Here is a 13683-nt window from a genome sequence, read left to right as displayed (position 1 = left end):
CTTCTGTTTCTAGAAAATACAGGGGTAACAAGGAACAAGGTAAATAATGGAGTACCTAGAGAAACCCAGAATGGGGGGCGGGGGGGGGAACCTTCTCCAGGACAAACGATTTCTTTCACAAGGATGGTCTCTGAGTTGGTTACCACTGTGGGCAACCGGGCTCCGTCTGGGCCGCTCTGAGGACCCACGAGCCGTGGCCTCGGAATTGTTCCACTTGGGGCCTGACAGCCGAGGTGTTTTTCCGAGATTCCAGCCCCCCTCCCCTCCCCTCCCCCGTGAAGGGTTGCCCCACGGGCATCAGCTTCCTGCATTTCTAAATTGTTCCCAGCTGGAGGGCTGAGCGGCTTTACCCAGCTAAACACAGGCAACCTTTGCTGCGGGGAGGGGGAAGGGCACCGAACTGTCTCCCCAGCTGCTTCGAGTTGGGGGAGGGGGCGAGGGGAAGTGGGAGGGGCATCCCCAGTCCCCGAAGGCGTTTTGGGGGATTCCTACAGGGGCTCCCAAAGAATTCCTGCTGCCGGGTGCGGCTGCTGCCCTCCTGGGTGCCCCCGGCACCCCCCCCCCCCCCCCCAGCCCTCGGCAGGCAGGCGCCGGAATTTGTGCGTGCAGGCTGTAACAGACATGCTGTGCGATGCGTGAGTGTGGCGTGAAAGCGCCGGGCAGCCCCAGCCGTGCCTCTCTGCGGGTTTGTGCTGGGCCGGTCCCCCTCCCAGACGTGGGCCCCCGCGGGCGCTCAAGTTCCATCATGTTGTTTCCCTGCTGAGGACCATCCGGTCCAGGCAGCCGTGGGCCTTCCTGAGATGCTGGAATGCGGCTCAGGCTCAGCTGCCTGGGTCAGGCGTGGGGGGGGGGGGGGGGCGCCTGGCGGGGAGGGGGCTGGCGGGGCCATCCTGGCGGCCACCTCTCATCCCTCCATCTGCCTCAGTGTCCCCTCTCTCCTTCCCGGGCCTGTCTCCCTCCTGCTTCAGCCTCAGCCCCCGTTCCCTCCAGGTCCGCCTCTATCTTGGCCTGGAAACACCGCCAACCTTTCACAGCTCTCTGTGTCCTTCCTCCTCCTTCGTAGTTTCCCCATCGAGAGCCGGTTTACAAAAACAGCTCTTAGAAAAAGGTTTTTTTCTTACAAACATGCTATAAGGAGACATTAAAAGCTGGAGAGGGGGAAAAAAAAAAAAAGAATAACCCTGTCACTCTAACTCAGCAGCAGCTGTGGTCAATTTTGGTTATTTCCTTTCAGTTTTGTTTTTAATGTTTATTTATTTCTTTTTGAGACAGAGATAGAGAGTGGGGGTGGGGGTGGGGAAGAGAGGCTGTGGAGGGGGCAGAGAGAGAAGGAGACAAAATCCCAAGCAGGCTCTGTGCTGTCAGCGCAAAGCCCCATCCGGGCTCAACCCCACCAACCGTGAGATCCCGACCTGAGCCGCGAATCAAGAGTCCGATGCTCAACCGACTGAGCCACCCAGGCGCCCCTCGTTTTAGTAATTTTAAAATGAGTTTTTAAACCTCTCATGCTATACTTTGAGCTTGTATTCCACTCTTTTTTTTTATCTTAACGACAAATCCCTCCAGTGGTTTCCAATCTCAGAGCAAGTATCAGCGGCCTACAAGGCCCTACATGACCTGCCTACCCATGCCACCCCCCACGGGTGCCCGGTGTGCCCTCCTTCAAGAGACCTCTCCCGTCTGCCCATCCCTCTGCTCCAGCCACAATGGCAGCTTCCCTTTCCTGCAGATGCAGCTTGGGGGCCTTCACATCAGCTATTCCTGGTGCCTAGAATGTCTTCTCCCAAGTCCTCATGGATCGCTTCTCACCTTCTTTAAAGGCTGTGTCAGTCAAGCCTATCATGTCCGCCTTCCCTAAAAGGCAGCACCCCCCAGCTGCACTCCCAGTCTGTTACCCAATTTTTCTCTCTAACCGCAATGTTGGGAAACAACCCTACTGCACTCCTGTTGGGCAGACACCCTTTACCCAAGATTCTCTCATTGCCTGGAGGGACATTTTGGTTGAAGGAGAATTGCTGGGCTTAAAGGTGTGCATATTTAACATTTCTACCGAGGGGCGCCTGGTTGGCTCAGTGAGTGAAGCGTCCCACTCTTGATTTCGGCTGTGATCTCACAGTTGCTGAGTTCAAGCCCTGAGCTGGGCCCCCAGCTGCCAGCCCGGAGGCTGTGTGGGATTCTCTCTCTTTGCTCCTCTCCCCCATGCTCTCTCTCTCAAAATAAATAAATAAACTTAAAAAAAAAACAAAAACCCGTATTTTTCTTTTCATACACTTTGTTAGAGGTTTGTATGTCTTCGGTGCATTTTATTTTTCATATTCTTTCCCATTTTTTGTATTGCATTATCGGTCTATTTTTTTATTGATTTATAAGAGTTCTTTATGTCTTGTGGATCTCTTTAGCCAAAGCAGATTTTACCGTTATCTAGTTCTAGCCAGTACAGGTTGCAAGGGGTCTGCACTTCCATAGTACTGCCTCTTCTATGGGTGTCAAAGATCCCACCCTCTGGTTTAGGAGGCTGGTAAGAGTCCTAGGCCATTTAGAAAGGGGTGACATTGATAGGGATGAGTGTGGATGGAGCTCCTCAGCAAAGTCTCAGGACAGGGCTGGGCATCGCTCCTTTTGAGCACTCCAGACAACTGTCAGTGAAGGCCCTGGCTGGACAGTGAAGAGCCCAGTGGCCAAAGTGGCCTGGGGCACCCACCTAAGTGACCACAGAGGATCTGCCGGTGAAGGCCCAGCCCCCCCCACGAACCTCCCTGGTAGTAATGACGAAGGGCTTAGCGGTCTCTGGGCACTGACTGTTTTCCCCTCCTTGTGGCCCCACAGGTCTGGTTCCTTCATCTCAGTCCCCCTTGACCTCTTCCAAGGCCCTGTCCGATCCTACTCCCTTCCTTTCTCCCATCCCAGTGACCCCACTGACTTCCCCAGGCGGCACATGGTCTGGGTCTTTTCTGTCCTCTTTCAATCTATAGCTAAGGTATAAACTCTATCTTCAGCTTCCTTCAGGATCTACCTTTTTTGATTTTTGAAAGCACTTTTCTTTGGCAAAAGCAGCCTCTTGCAAATGAAAGCCTCTGCCTTCCAAAGTGTGGTTTCTGATGATCTGGGAAGTTCAAAAACAATGACATCTGAACGCAGGCTGTTTCTCTTTCTTTATGTTCCGGCTATGAAAGCACTAATTCTCCTGGGGGTAGAGTGGAACCTTTGATTGACATAAGGAAGTCGAAAAAATAAAAGCAAAATTGTTATTTTGAGATATGTACTAGCTGCATTCCTGCCTGTCTATGGCGGATTTGTTTCCCCGGGTCTGTCACTTGTCTTTTAACTTGGCTCATGCAGTCTCTGTCATTCTGAAGCGAAATGTAGTCAAATCTTTCCACCTTTCCTACATGTCTTCTAAAGCTTTTGTGGGGTTTTGTTTTTTTACATTCAGCTCTTGAAATCAAAGGTACTTTGTATGTGTGTCTGGTGTAAGGCAGAGTTCAAATTTTCCATCTTTCAAATCGGAGAGTCATTTGTCCTGGTGCCATTAATTAAATCGCCTATGCTTTCTTCGCGGATTTGAAATGCTACACATAATATAGATAGATGGATACATAGATAATGAAGGAGAGAAGGAAGGAAATAAAGAAATAAACGAAGGAGAGAAGGAAGGAAATAAAGAAATAAAACTCTTGTTTTATAAGTATTTTTATTTCAGGCTTGATAGTCCCCCCTTATTTTTATTCATTAAAGTTAGTTTTTCCCGTGGAGAAAGAGGGAATGCGGAGTTGGTGGGGTTTTGGTTTGTTTTTTAAATGCTTATTTATTATTTTTTTTTTAATTTTTTTTTCAACGTTTATTTATTTTTGGGACAGAGAGAGACAGAGCATGAACGGGGAGGGGCAGAGAGAGAGGGAGACACAGAATCGGAAACAGGCTCCAGGCTCTGAGCCATCAGCCCAGAGCCTGATGCGGGGCTCGAACTCCCGGACCGCGAGATCGTGACCTGGCTGAAGTCGGACGCTTAACCGACTGCGCCACCCAGGAGCCCCAATGCTTATTTATTTTTGAGAGAGAGAGAGAGAACACGCGCGGGCATGAGGGGGAGGGGCAGAGAGACACACACACACACACACACACACACACACACACACACACAGAATCCGAAGCAGGCTCCAGGCTCCCAGCCCTCAGCACAGAGCCCGACGTGGGGCTCGAACTCACGAACCAGGAGACCCTGACCTGAGCGGAAGTTGGACGCTCAACCGACTGAGCCACGCAGGTGCCCCAGGGAGTTAGTGTTAATGGGGACAGAGTTTCAGTTTGGGAAGATTGAAGAGTCGTGGAGATGGATGGTGGTGTTGGGGGCGCAGCTCTGAGTGTACTCGATGCCACTGACCTGGATACTTACAAACGGTTAAAATGGTAAATTTCATGGTATGTATATTTTACTACAATAAAAAATTCTAAAAAAAAATTTTTTTTGGATATTCTATTCTTGTGTATTTTTTCTTCCTGTTAGACTCAAGAATCAGATTGTCAAATTCCATACAAGGTACCTTTGATATTTTGATTGAAATTGCGTTCAATTTATAGATTACTTTGGGGAGAACCGACATCTTTATAACCCCGAGCTTTTCCATCCGTGAACATGGTGTGGCTCTCCATTTATTCAGATCTTTTTTTTTTTTTTTTATGTCCTTCAGTAAAGTTTTATAATTTTATTCATATCAGCTTATTCCTAGCTATATTATGGCTTTAGTTGTCGCTGTGAACGGAATCATGAGTAGAGCACAGGGGCTGTCACTCAGGTCTGTCCCCAGCCCAGCCCCTGGGACGAATGACTAGGTCCAAAAGACACATGAGTCAGGAAGTAAAAAATGTCTTTTCATTACAACCCTCTGCAATAGGGAGCAGGTGTATCCAAGTGAGCCAAGCCGAAAAGGCTGGCAAGGTCAAGAGGAGGGCCCTTCAGGATCAGAGAAAGCCAGTTTTATCACCTGTGTGGTCAGGAAGAGGGAGAAGCTGAGATGATAAAGGTTAGGGCCGATGCTCCCCATGAATGCCGATGTATCCCAAATGCCTCTTTCATCCTGCTGGGCAGATTGTGGCCCTGGAGCCAGGAGCCAGGCGTTTGAACCCTTCTCTGTCATTCACTAGTGGAGTGGCCTTGGGCCACTGACTTTGCTTCTCAGGAACCCGGTGTCCTCACCAGCAAAATAGGAGTGAATTCTAATTACATATTTAGTTGTTTAATTATTTGCCTGTCCCCCACCCCTGAACCGTAACTGCACGTGGGCGGGCATCATATCGATCTAACTCGGTGATGTGCAGGGCTGCTTCAGGTACATCCACTGCTTTTGAAGGAAGTGGGAAAAGGCACCCTGTTGAGCAGACACAGCTTTGTGAGCCCACAGTCTGGTGGTTGGTCCACGGGCTGGATCTTGGCCCCACTTGTCTGTCAGCTGGGGGGCCTTCGTGTAGTGAGCGACCTGTCTGGGCTGTATACCCGGTGCTTGGCCCAGGCCAGGCTCCATGCTCACTGCAGAGCTGGATGGGGGGCTCAATCCCACGAACCTAGGACCACGACCCGAGCCAAAATTAAGAGTTGGACCCTCAACCGACTAAGCCACCCATGTGCCTCCCCTCAAGTGCTTTATTTTCCTTCATTCTGCATGCAGGTCCTAGGGATGGTGACCTCGGTAGGAATGGGGTGATCTGATGATCTGGTGGGATGGGCACCCCAGGGCTGAGGGAGCCTTCAAGAAGCATCCTCACTCAGGGAGGAAGGAGCCTGACTTGGTAACAAAAACCTTGAGCAATCCAGGGAAGTAGAGATGAAGAGTATCTGGTGTGTGCGTGGGTGCGTGGGTGCGTGGGTGCGTGGGAAAGAATGGGGTGACCTGAAGGGTGAGGAAGAGCCAGACGCAAGAGGTATATCTAGAATACGCTTGGATGTTGGGTGGAACGTGCAAAAGTCCTGCTGCAGGGGACAGGTTGCTTAGCCTCTTTGGGGAGTTGAATACTGACAAAAGTGACTAGCCCTCTGAGCATCATTTCATAGACTTTTCATTAATTAGATGCCTCTTGGGATTTTCTACACTGTCCTCCCCTTTCTGAACTTTGTGAAGTTCAAATAATGGAGACATACCCTCACTACACCACCGTCTCCCAGATACCTACTGTGTCTCTTCATATAGGGCCAGCCTAGGGGTGACAGGGTCATCCAGCCCAGACAGATAAGAGTCCCATCTCCACTGTGTGCTGTGTGCTATGTGCTGTGTGGTATTTGTCAGCTCCTCACAGCCTCCTTCTCCATCTATAAAATGGGGATAAGAAAACCGACCTTACCAAGTTGTTGGAAAGATTCTGCTCTCAGTAATAAAGGCAAATAGTGTGAGAGCGAAGGAAAGACCACTTAAAACTCCAGGAAAAACATAAAGATGCAGAAGGAAGGAAATATACAAGCACACTCCTTGACTCAGCGATGAACGGTATTTAGATACAGTACAGTAATCCTTACCCTTTTAATTTCTTTTTTGTGTCTTTCTGTGCCGGCCAGAACTTCCAATGCGACAGTGAGCAAAAGTGGTGTTAGTGGGCAACCTTGCTTTGTTCCTGACTTTCAAGGGAATGGCTCGAATGTGTATCATCAAGTATGAATGCTAGCTTAAGCAGCTGTGGGAATAGTGAAATCTGAATCCTCATGAAACCTCTGATCTTCTTCTGCGACTAAACAGTGGTTTTCATGCTTCAACCATTCCAAGATTCCACAGTCCCTATGGGATGAAGTTTAAGCCTTTGAAAAGCCTAGCATTCAAGGCCTCTTACTCTTTCCCAATCCTGAGTCTTTAGGATTTACCCACTGATCCCATTCCAGATGTCTGGACATTCCAGAACACAGTTTTGATGAGATCTTAAAGTCTGTCTTAGAATATCTGTTCCATTCCTCATTCCTGCCCGCTCTTCTCCTTGCCTGGAATACCCTTTCCTTTATGTACTCCCACTTATCTTTCAAAGGCCAACTCACCTCTTCAAGGAAACTTTCCTTCCACCCTCTCTCGCCCTTGACACAAGATTCGTTTATAGTCTGGGACACAGGTCCCAACACATACGAGGGTCTGTAAGTGTCTGTTGAATAAACAAATAAATGAAACTATGACTAAGCCTTTAGGTCACCAAAAGGAGGAAAAAAAAAAAAAAAAAGTCCTGTTCTTCCAATAAATCCAGACTGTGCTTTCGCTTCAGCCTCCAAACTCCCACACATGTTCAAAAATGTTGTCTTCTGCTTTATACTTGATCAGCAGTTTGGCTCAAAATAAAATTCTTGAGTCACACTTTCTTTCCTTGCTGACTTTGTAGGTGGTGCTCTATTGAGTTCTAATGCTGGATGCTGCCATGAAGAAGTCAGAGGCCAGCCTGATATGCCCCCACTTGTAAGTGACTAGTTGCCTTTTGTCAAGTTGCCCAAAGGATTCTTCTTCTTCTTCTTATTATTATTATTTATAACTTTGAGATCTAATACCCTTGTTAGGACATACTTGGTATTGATCATTATGAATCCATTTTCCTGGGTCTCATTAACTTTCCACTGTCTCCTTTTTTAAAAAAACATTTTCTTATATCTTAGGATATTTGTTTGATGCTGTTTTTTTTTTTTAATTTTTTTCTGTTATGTGTATATGGTCTCTGTCATGTTCTCTCATCATTTAAGCTTAAGAAAAACCTTTCCATTTTGTCTTTCTCACACTCCTCATTTCTTTTTTTTTTTTAAAGTTTTTTCTTAATGTTTATTATTTTTGAGAGTGAGAGTGTGTGTGTGAGCAGGGGAGGGGGAGAGAGAGAGGGAGAAAGGAGACACAGAATCTGAAGCAGGCTCCAGGCTCCGAGCTGTCAGCACAGAGCCCAATGCAGGGCTCGAACTCGTGAACCACGAGATCATGACCTGAGCCGAAGTCGGACGCTCAACCGACTGAGCCACCAAGGCACCCCTCACATTCCTCATTTCTTTTAAAAAAAAAAAAAATTTTTTTTAACGTTTATTTATTTTTGGGACAGAGAGAGACAGAGCATGAACGGGGGAGGGGCAGAGAGAGGGGGAGACACAGAATCGGAAACAAGCTCCAGGCTCTGAGCCATCAGCCCAGAGCCGGACGCGGGGCTCGAACTCACGGACCGCGAGATCGTGACCTGAGCGAAGTCGGACGCTTAACCGACTGCGCCACCCAGGCGCCCCTCACATTCCTCATTTCTAACCACTCTGTCCGTAGTGGTATTTCAGAAGAGTCTGTTTTCCTCGGTGTTACTTTCACATTGACTGTTATTTCTGCGATACCATTTTCCTGAATCCTGACAGCTTGTTGTATTTCCTTCGGTTGTTTTCTTTTGTTTCTGTGAGGTCTTCTATCTCTTTTCTGTACTCTTGTTTAGCAGAAATAAGCCCTTGGCATAGTGTCTGGTGTATGGCGGGCATTCTCTCTCTCTCTCTCTCTCTCTCTTTTTTTTTTTTTTTTATCAAGGTGACTGTTTTCATTTTCTAGTATTTTCTGCCAGGTTTTCATCAAGTCAAGATGAATATCTTGCACCCTTGTGATCACGCTTTAAATCTAATTTTGCAGTCTGCTTGTAGACTTACTATATTATAAGCACTTGTGTCCGTGTTCTTGTAATTATTTAATGGCGGAACATCATGCCATTGAATCAATGTATCATTATTTATGTGACCGTTCTGCTACTGGACATTTTGCAGTGTCACAATTTCCTATTGAAATACACATTCCATATTATTGTTGTTTTCATTTGCATCTCACTTTTATTTCCTATTTCCTGTTGAAGGTTGCATATTCTTCCATGTTTACTTACTGCTTCTATTTCCTTGCTCGAATCACTTGCTTGTGACCTTTGTCCAGATGTATCTCTTAGCAACTCAGGCACTTTTCATCGGTGTGTATGAAACCCTTACATAAGGTAGACGTTAACCACTTGCCATTTTCCCCACTCCTGGGTGACATTTAAATTATAGTTATTTTTCTAATATATGGAATTTCGGTGTTTTGTCTATAAGTCTCTGCATTTGTGATTTCTTTGACTTAGCTAATTGTTTATACAACAAGCCCTGTGTGAGCACCCTGTCCATAGGACAGGTACATGGGGAGATAGGGAGCGGGGGAGTAATGGACACCCCAGTTCCTGATTTCCAGGTAAGTTGGGGGTGCAGACATGAAAACAACCATAGCGTTGCCTCAGTAAATGCTAGAATAATAAGGATTGCAAAGGCAGCAGCCGAAATGGCAAACCGAGCTAGCTCTCTTGCACCCAGCCCCCTGGTGGAAGAGCTTGCATACAATATCTCGCTTAAACCTCACAACAACTCTGTGACTTAGACAAGGAGAGTGATCCTCAGGATCTTCACAGATGAGGAGAACAATTCTCAGAAGGCGAACATGACTTATTCAAGCTCTGACACCTAGTAAGAGCCTAAGCCAGCATTTGAAGTCAGCCTTTTAGACTGTAACCTCCATACCAAACCCGTTCCCTGGGGCAAAGTGGTGATGGTGGTTGACCATGGCAGTGATAAGTGATGGAGTTGTACATCGAGGAAAGCCTCCAGGAAGAGGTGAGTCAAAACTGAGAAATGAAAGGTGAAGACAATTTCACCATCAGGCAAGAGGCTGTGAAGGAATGGGCATCCCATTGCAGCCTGCTGAATCCATGAATCGTATGGTTTAAGAAGGAGCAGATTTCCCCCAGGCATGGAGCTACAGCCCCCTGAGAGACTGCAAGTTGGCCGATAGCCTCAAGGTACAGGTGGTTCTTTCCCGACCCACGTTTTATTTGTCTGTTCATTCCCCACAGGCTCCATGTGCTGGGGACAGAGAGGTGAACGAGAACGAGACATTCAAGACATCTGCCCCATGGAGTGTATGTTCCAGGTGGGGGAAATAGACAAAAAAGAAGCTGTACTGAATATTTGCTCTTCGCCCAATGACCTTTAAAATTTCTTTCTACATTTTGATTATTCCGGATATCTTGAGTTCCTCCTTCCCAAAGCAGAAGCCTGCCTCTCTTGAAGCCAAGGTGCAGGCATGTGACCTACTTCCCTCCAATCGCACTCACCGATCGATCTGAGATACCAATGGCGGGGCACGGGGTGGGGGGGGACAGTGAGCTCTGTGTGGGGCCAGCTGCATGCTAGCCTGGGTGGTGGCCAAGGCGGTATGGCTCTGGAGTCAGTGACGACAGCAGCAGCTCCCACATCAGTTGTGCGCTTCTTGGACATGCTCCTGAAAACTGCATCTAGAGTCTGTTTCTTCACCATCCGATAAGCTAACATCCCTGAGTAAATTCCCTTTCTACTTAAACTGGCCAGAATGGACTCTGCTGTGTGCAAGCAAGAATACTGTGAATGTGCAAAGAAGTAAATATACACACTAAAGAAACTAAGACCTCCTCCCTCTTTGTCAGGTGCACAGATTATAGGAGACTGGGATGAGAGCCTTTGTACCTGGTGCCCTGGCCAAAAGCTTTTGATCTCTTGTAGGGAGTACTATACTGTCCTCCTCTGTGAGGACTGTGAGATGATAGGTACTGGGATGGGATTGTGTATTTTTATTTTTAGTCTGCTTTTTATTTTGTTAAAGATTTCATTTCTATGTAATCTCTACACCCAGTGTGGGGCTTGAACTTACAACCCTGAGCTCAAGAGTCGCCTGCTTTTCCTACTGAGCCAGCCAGGCGCCCCAGATTAATGGTATTGTCATACAATTATGTACCCATCTCGTGGCCAGAAATAAGCAAGGGGCTAGAGCCTGACTGGACCTGTCTCAGGAAGGGAAGAAGGAAAGAAACAATCCAGGGTGTGTGGCCTTGGGGTTGTGGGCCCTCCAGGCCCTGCATATCTATGTGAAGGAGGCTGGCTCAGTGTCCCCGGAAGCCAGATTTACGCCCTCTGACGTCACCGTTAAGATTAGCTGCAGAAGGGAAAATGGGGGTCCTGCCCACAATTCAGGCTCTGCTTTAATTAAATCAGTGTCTTGTCCTGGGAGACAAAACGACTCACCAAGAGCACTGAACTGATGGCAGGGGAAGTGAGTGGCACGGAAGTGCTTTGTGCATTGGCAGGGCCAGTCTGTTAGCAGCGCAAGGTGAGAGGTGTTTTTCTGTTGGATGCATTTCTTTGCATTTTCCAAGGCTGGTGGATCAATAGCTACACACAGCTGAAATAAATTTCTGTCTTTGCTCTCCGTACCCTGTGACAGGGAGATGTTGGGCCATTAGATAACTCTGGTTCCCATCCGGTGTTCCTCCTGTCAGTGACTGCTGTCCGTGACCTCTCTAGGTACTCACAACAGCCTTCTAAGGTGAGGGCTACTGTGTCTATTTCAGAGATAGGAAAACCGAGGCCCAGGGAGGGGACATCATGAGGCAGAGTCCCAGGGCCTCTGTGCATGTAAGCTGTTGGTTCTTCCAAGTTCTGTTATTACCATTGTCTATTTTCCGGGCTACAGAGGAATCATGACCCTCAGAGAGGGAACATTGCTTGCCCAAGGTCACAGAGCCAGTGAAAGGCAGGGCTGGAGTTAGAAGCCGGCCTGTTGGATCACAGAGCCCCCTGCTAGGAGAACTCATCAGCCTGGGCTGGGCTGACCTCTGCATGCCTGCCCTGGAATCAATGGGAGAAAGGCATCAAGATGTATATTCCTCTGAGAGCCCCTGGAGGGAGAAGCAGGCTCCTTCCCCATCCGCAGTAGCAAGGGCATCAATTCCTGGCTCTGGAAGGCCCTACTCCCCAAAGCTGCAGCTCTATTTTTAGCCTTGAATCCATCAATAAATGGAGCCTGGCAGAGCAGGCGACTCCTGGCTGCCTGATATTAATAAGATGAGAGAACGGGACCCTTTATTAAGCGCTTTCTGTGTGCTGGGCATTATGCAAAGTGCTTAACATGGATTATCTACTTAAATCTTACAACATTCCTATGGAATAACTACTATTATGATCATTTTATAAATAAGGAAAGTAAGGCGCAAAGAGGTTAGGGGACTTGCTTGAGGCCACGCAGCTGATAAACTGCAGAGCCAGGATCCAAATGCAGGTCAGACCCAGGTTTGTGGGATTCTGAGCGCACGTGCTTTCCTCCTTACCACTCGGTCCAATAAAACAGGCCCCTGTTTGCCCACCCTGGGGGTGGGGGGCAGAGGCGGCAGCAGCAATCATGGTACCAGGAGGTGTTGTGAGGCAGGAAGGAGCCACAGGCTCCAATTGGTTGGTTGGTTTCTGTCACTGAGAACAGAAACCCGACCTGAGCGTCTCCAGAGGGAGAAAGGCTGGAAGAGCCTTGTGGGCAGAAGGAATAGCATAGGCAAAGGCAAGGAGGTATAAAGTGAGGCCTGTTCAGGGCACAGTGAACAGTCTGGTGGGATTTGGGCAGAGAAGGAAGACGAGGCCAGTCTTGGAGCAGGGCAAGATTCCGTAAGATCTTCAATCCCGGGAAGTTTCGATATTCTGGATCCTGGAGGGATCGTGAGTGGAAGAGTGGCTTTGTCATGTCTGAGCTTCAGAGCAGGGGGTGGACTTGAGAAAGAGACGTGGGAGAGGGAGACAAATGGCTATTCTCACTGCTGGTAGTGACAATAGCTGCCATTTGCTGAACACCTGCTATGTGTGTTAGGCCCCATAGTAGGTGCTTTTCCTAAGTTATCACCTAATAAACATAGTGGTGGCCATTGGAAGGCTTTCATTATCCCTCTTTTACAGAAGAGGAAACAGAGGTTTTGTGAGGTCAAGTGACTGCTCAGGGCCACTAGGATTGGAATCTCCAGAGACCTTGGTGCTACACTGGCCAGAGAGGAGGGTGTGTAACAGTAACAGTCTCAGGCAAAAGGACATTTATCTGAAGTCTCAGGAACAGAGACGATAAGGTAGGTTTCAAAGATAACAGAGACGAAGATTTTTTTTGTTTTATTTTGTCCTTTAAATAAGTTTATTCTCACACATTGAAGATAGCATTTATGTTACTAAGGTTACAAAGCTTTTCTGGGGCCGGAACTGGCAGAAAGACTCAGCCAAGGGAGAGGGCATTGTTTCTCAGGGCAGTGGCTAGGGGAAGGAAGAAAAGGCAGGGTCTCAAGTTCAGTGTGTCCAGTGGCACAATCAGAGGTGCAGCCAGGGCTCAGGGTTTGAAGGCCCTCTGGCAAGCGGCAGGGGTGAGTGAAGGAGGGGGTCAGTCTGGGTCCCAGCTACATCTGACATCTGACATCAGTAGGGTTGCAAAGTCTCCAAAGAGGTGGGAAATATACCTCCCTCCACCCCCCGCCCGCCACACACAATAATAGAGATATGTCAAAATGTTAAGAGACGCAGGACCCAACTAGAAGAACTCCCAGTGGCCACAGCTGGAACAGTTTGACCAACAAAATAAATAAAGCAGCACTGGGGGCGCCTGGGTTGCTCAGGCAGTTGAGTGTCCGACTTTTGATTTTTGGCTCAGGTCATGATCCCAGGGTCATAGGATCAAGCCCTGTGTCAGACTGTGTGTTGAGGGTGGAGCCTGCTTGGGATTCTCTCTCTCCCTCTGCTTCTCTCCCCACTCGTGCTCTCTCTCTCCTTAAAATTAAAAAAAAAAAAAAAAAAGGCAGCATTGGGTTGTAACCCAAGTATAAAATAAATATCCATGCGTCCATACTGATATAAATAAATGATTG

At 47.9% G+C, this 13683-nt stretch overlaps 1 long non-coding RNA gene across 2 annotated transcripts; it reads left to right on the top strand.

Moving 5' to 3' along the window:
- The first annotated feature begins 458 nt into the window (after positions 1–458).
- Positions 459–13436, top strand: LOC123597517. Of its 2 annotated transcripts, none has more exons than XR_006712150.1 (3): positions 459–685; positions 7345–7418; positions 9838–13436. It is a non-coding gene; the product is annotated as an uncharacterized LOC123597517 (long non-coding RNA). The 2 variants fall into 2 exon arrangements; XR_006712149.1 differs by having other exon boundaries at positions 459–635; positions 9838–13019.
- Positions 13437–13683: the final 247 nt, after the last annotated feature.

Source organism: Leopardus geoffroyi, chromosome C1 (assembly GCF_018350155.1).
Source record: "Leopardus geoffroyi isolate Oge1 chromosome C1, O.geoffroyi_Oge1_pat1.0, whole genome shotgun sequence".
Lineage (NCBI taxonomy): Eukaryota > Metazoa > Chordata > Mammalia > Carnivora > Felidae > Leopardus > Leopardus geoffroyi.
Note: the sequence above shows the minus strand (reverse complement) of the source record. Positions and strands in the feature narration are given on the sequence as shown.